We start from the raw sequence: 6,035 nt of genomic DNA, 5'->3' as shown, positions 1-6,035 counted from the left end.
GTTGCACGGAATACGTTGGGCCCTGTCTCTGAAACCCACAAGCTAGACACTAATTCAATTTTGGACTTTTTGGTCTGCAAATTAAAATATGGTCAGGGTCCTTATCAGACCCTATAAGTAATATCACCTTTGGACAGTTATGAACAGAACATCCTGAGAAAAGTTGAGACAGATTCCACTTTACATCTGCACTAAGCAGGATTTTCAACAAGCATTTTCATCTATTCTCCACCAGCGGGTCATTTTGACCCTAACATTACAAATGTAACTATTTTTTCTAACCTCCACGAGTCCTGGTAAAACTCTGCTACTCTTCACTGCTGAGACTACTATGATAACATGGCAGTAGAATGAGAATGCTACAGGGTTATTATTGATTGGAGCTCTCACTTGCAAGGTGTAAGTTACCATTTCTTTTTTTTTACCTCGCCATGTGCAAATTGTTTTTTTTTTTGCCTATAACTATGGACTGTAAAGGTTAATCATTACTTCAAATAGAAGGAATAACATTTAGTAGCTGTGGAATAACAAAATACAAACCCCTTTAGCATGCCCTAAATATTGACACGGCTCGGATGCTCCATTGCTTTCTTATTGTTGCTCAATTAACTTTGTAAATAAATGGCCAAGAAGTCAATTTATCTTCAGTTGTTCCTTAATTGATGTGATTTCTGAGTTTTCCATGGTTTACCGTTCACAGCTTGCTGCAAGGCTTCACAAATTACGCCTGACAGTGTGATTGAGTGGCGAGAAATGGCCTCTACAGGACAGTTTATTTAGCTGTGCATTTAACAGATCACCACAATCTTTGTTAATGCTCCCTTTACTGTCAAAGGAATGACAATACCTTAAATTAGTAATAACTTTCTGGTAATCTAGAAATAACACCTAAAAGAACTTCCCTGTGAATCGATACTTCTTTCTGTAAATGTGTTTTTAAGTTGCTGGAAGTCACTAGAAGTTTTGTCAGTGTAATTCCACTTAGAGGTAGGGCTTGCAAATGGCTGGCCCCTTTTCCCAAGTGAACCACGTTTTATCTAAAGTTTCCATCTCCACTCAATTGGGCTGAACGATAGACTCTCCAACTTTGGGGAATATTCCCTGTAGTAGGATGGAAAAGCGAATAGTGGGCGAGCAGCGATAAAATGGAAAAAGACAGAGCTACCCTTGTTCTCATTTGTGGCTAACCGTCATTAGCATGTTTTATGGTGGCTGTTGTTACTGTGACTCTGCCACAAAGTCATGGGCCATATCCAAAATGGAATACCAAACCTTAAAAAGTGCACTGCTTTTTACCAGAGGCCATGGGCACTCGAGTCCTTTTCAAGATACTTCTGTGACTATTTAGGAGAATAGGGTAGCAATTTGGACGCAGCCACAATGTTCTTCTTTAATTAAGGCGCCAAGCACCATAAATGCTAAGGGGAAACGCATCGCTGGCATTCACCATGTACGACCCATTTCCAAACAGTAAACAGACTCTGGTAATGTAACACTTACTGCTGGGCTAAAAATCTGTAGGCCTTGGTCAAAAACCTCTCTTTTATTTTTCACTGCCGATGGTACACGTGTAAAAAAAGAAAAACATGGAAGCCACCTATGATGGTGAAGAGATGCACCGTTTCAGTGTTACATGGATTGTATAATAAACAGTGAAGTATTTGGGAGTTTTGCCTCTCTATGGCAGTACTTTGGATTTGAAATGAAACCATGACTAGTGGCTTGAACGGCATACTGTCCACTTTTTAGAGAGAACGTTCTGTCAATTTGGATGAACCATTTAAACTCATACACCATCCATCTATTTTAAGGTGCCTAAAGTATTTGGACAGATTAACATTATGTACGATAATGTAGACTTTAGAATTGCTATGTAATTTGTTTCAATCCTCTTTTTGTAATGACCCATAGACTCATCTTACCATGCTCTGCTAGGCCTGTATGCCGCCATCTTAAAATTCTACAATGCAAAGCAGAAACCAAATATAAACAAGATCCAGAAACACCACCCCCTTCTCTGGGTCCAAGCTCATTTTAGATGGATGAAGCGAAGTGGAAAACCGTACTGTGGTCAGACGAATCAAAATTATTTTTGGGAATCTTCCGGACTAAGGAGGAGAGGGACGATCCAGCTTCTTATTAGCGCACAGTTCAAAAGCCAGCATACGTGATGGTATGGGGGTGCATTAGTGCACATGCATTGGCTGATTTGCACATCTGTGAAGGCACTATTAATGCATCTTTTCCAGAGAAGGCCTTGCTTATTTCAGCAAGATAATGCCAAACCACTTTCTGCATATATTACAACAGCTTGGCTCCATAGTCAAAGAGACTGGGCGCTAAACTGGCCAAACATTTGGGGAATTATGAAATACGACAAAGGAGACCCCGAACTTTTGAGCAGCTGAAATCCTATATCAAGCAAGAATGGGAATACATTTCACTTTCAAAACTACAGCAATTGGTCTCACTCCCAAACGCTTACAGAGTATTGTTAAAAGAACAGGTGGTGCAACACAGTGGTAAACATGCCCCAGGCCCCACAACATGTGTTGCTGGGATCAAATTCAAAACGGGCATGTATCATTTCTCAGTTTCAACATTTGATATGTTGTCTTTGTACTATTTTCAATTAATATAGGGATAAATTATTTGCACATCACTGCATTCTGTTTTAATTTTATGCAGCGTCCCAACTTTTTTGGAGACAGGGTTGTAGTTAAACCATCACACAGTGGTTGAGTTGGGTGGTCACAGTATCTCCACTGGCCCCCCTAATGATTTTGTTTCAGAGGGAGGGTAGTAGACACGTATAGAATCTGTGTGGTGGGTAAAACACTGTTTTTGTTTCACAACTCTATATTCTCTGTCTCATTCAATTCATTTCTGCTCAGTGCGGACATTTATCTGAGCCATCTTTTAATACAGAGTGGCAAAAAGATTTTCTGGATAAAGATTTGGTGAAATGAAAGATGAAAAAGTGGAGAAAAAAGTATCTGACTATTTGGGAAATATTGTTGAGGGGGTGTTATGGCTTGGGTGTGTATGCCTGCCACTTGAAATGGCTAGCTTGACTTGTTGATTAAATAACTGTCATCAAGATTAATTCTCAAGTGTATAGATCCAATCCAAATCCATTGGACAACGCTTCATCATGCAATAAGACAATGAACCCATACATCCTGCCATAGTTATACATTCATTTTTAGGGCCAAAAAGTGAAAAGGTTTTGACTGGCCAAATCCATCACCCAATTTGAATACGTTTGGCCATGTCTTTTACATGCTGTCTTCACAGACGATGGTTTTCGGAATTATTCCTAAGCCCATGCAGTAATTTCTATTAAAGAATTGTGTCTGTTTTTAATGCAGTGCCGTCTGAGGGCCTGAAGATCACGGCCATCCAGTATTGGTTTTCGGCCTTGTATACATAGATTTCTCTGGATTCTCTGAAACTTTTAATGATATTATGTACTGTAGATGATGAGATCCCCAAACCATTTGTTGAGAAATGTTGTTCTTTAATTGTTGCACTCAAGAAACATTTGATATGTTGTCTTTACACTATTTTCAATTGAATATAGGGTCTAAATGATTTGCACATCATTGCATTCCGTTTTTATTTACATTTTACGCAGTGTCCCAGCCTTTTTGGAAACGTGGTTATAGTAAAAAAAAGAAACGATTTACAAAGCAAACCAGGAGGAGGGGAGATGTTATTGCTTAGAAGCAGGGAGATCAAGTGCCTCAGAGTTGAACAAGCCAGCCTGTGTCTTGCCACCATGCATTGCCCTGGGCGGCAGACATTGACTAGATTTCCATTACAGGCCAACTACTTAGTAAAGTCACTCCTGCTGTATATTGGCAGTTAAAAAGATCAAAGGTAGACGTACCAGTAATACTTAAAGGAGTCATATGTAAGGTTTTTACTGTACTAAAATGCAAGCATATATGACCAGAAGATATCTGCAGTTAAGTTGATGTTTCAAATACTTTCATATTTGAGTGTCTGAGATATTTCCCATTTAAAGTCTAAATTTGCCAGTCCATCCATCGTTTTGCATTGCCTTTTAGTCTCCTCATCATCGCTTCAGACCATAAACCACCCTGGGCTACCTAATACTATGCTCTTCTCGTTTTGTAAGAGAGGAGGAGGAGGAAACTAGACATTTTATTGTTAAAATTCAGTCTTGTAAACATTCTTCAAGGCAGGATTCTTCACAGTGACCTTTTAATTACAGCAGCTAATTGTTAAAACATCCTCCTTAAATATGGTACCTCAACATATATAGTTTATTCCTGTTTCCTTTTCCCCAAGGGACTGCAATTTGTTTATGCTTTACCACACAAAACAAATGTTTTTAACATACTTATGCATAATAACCCAACATTTTATACAGATTTTTTTTTAATAATTTTCAATTGCAATTGGTAATGTGAAATGTATTTGAATACAGTGGGGAGAACATGTCTTTGATACACAGCTGATTTTGCAGGTTTTCCTACTTACAAAACATGTAGAGGTCTGTCATTTTTATCATAGGTACACTTCAACTGTGAGAGACGGAATCTAAAACAAAAATCCAGAAAATCACATTGTATGATTTTTAAATAATTAATTTGCATTTTATTGCATGACATAAGTATTTTTATCACCTACCAACCAGTAAGAATTCCATCTCTCACAGACTTGTTAGTTTTTCTTTAAGAAGCCCTCCTGTTCTCCACTCAATACCTGTATTAACTGCAACTGTTTGAACTCGTTACCTGTATAAAAGACACCTGTCCACACACTCAATCAAACAGACTCCAACCTCTCCACAATGACCAAGACCAGAGAGCTGTGTAAGGACATCAGGGATAAAATTGTAGACCTGCACAAGGCTGGGTTGGGCTACAGGACCATAGGCAAGAAACTTGGTGAGAAGGCAACAACTGTTGGCGCAATTATTAGAAAATGGAAGAAGTTCAAGATAATGGTCAATCTCCCTCGATACCAAATATTAAGTTCTGCTTTTCTGTTGTATCAATTACTTATGTAATGCAAAAAATGCAAATTAATTACTTAAAAATCATACAATGTGATTTTCTGGATTTTTGTTTTAGATTCCGTCACTCACAGTTGAAGAGCACCTATGATAAAAATGACAGACTTCTACATGTTTTGTAAGTGTGAAAACCTGCAAAATCAGCAGTGTATCAAATACTTGTTCTCCCCACTGTATGTAACCCAAGTATGTGTGAGTGGGATGTTGGAATGACATACATTTACGTATAAGTTCTTCCCTAACACAGATATTGGATCAGCTTCAACTCCACCAATCCTAAATTTGACCCTTCCTGGGGGAAATACCAAACTCACCCAATTTCAATGCCTAGCCAAAACTCCCCCATCTACAGAGAGGATCTGCAAGTAACCTGTTCATCAAAATTCTGTCTGTCTCTGGTTTACCACAGAGAAGTGAGAGAAATGCCCCACAATGATTTCCTCATATCTTCCTTTGAAATCCAGGCTGCACTTGAGCAGTAAGTCGATCCCACCATTGCTCAGGGCAGAACAGAAAGTCCTTTTACGGAACAAACAGTAGTTTTACCAAACGGATTCAGCCTGAGGGTGTGGGAATGTGTTCACGTAGCCTCACAGTGCCTGGCATCTTGGGGACTTTTCTCAATGTTAAAGTCAAATTCATGCACCCCTCCCTAGGTCTCTGGGACACTTTACAGAGCATGCACCCCCTCAAAAGACCCATTCAATTATATTCAGCAGCATGCCATCGAGGAAGAAATACAGAGCACTGCTGAACTCACATCGCTGTCCGTCTCTCCATCAGCTGGTATACCTGTTGTGTTGAGCTGTTAGTTGTGGGTGTGGATGTTAGATTGGCAATCTCCCATTGGTTGATTATGTGGTGTCCGGAAAATGGCAGGAACAATTCTTATGAACAGGGATGGAGTAATATGGAGAATGGAAATCCCCCCTAATAAACATGGAGATCTTAATGTTGGTCTAACTGTTAGTGCTTGTCTTCTTATTCT

The sequence above is a fragment of the Esox lucius genome, chromosome 21 (assembly GCF_011004845.1).
Source record: "Esox lucius isolate fEsoLuc1 chromosome 21, fEsoLuc1.pri, whole genome shotgun sequence".
NCBI lineage: Eukaryota > Metazoa > Chordata > Actinopteri > Esociformes > Esocidae > Esox > Esox lucius.
Note: the sequence above shows the minus strand (reverse complement) of the source record.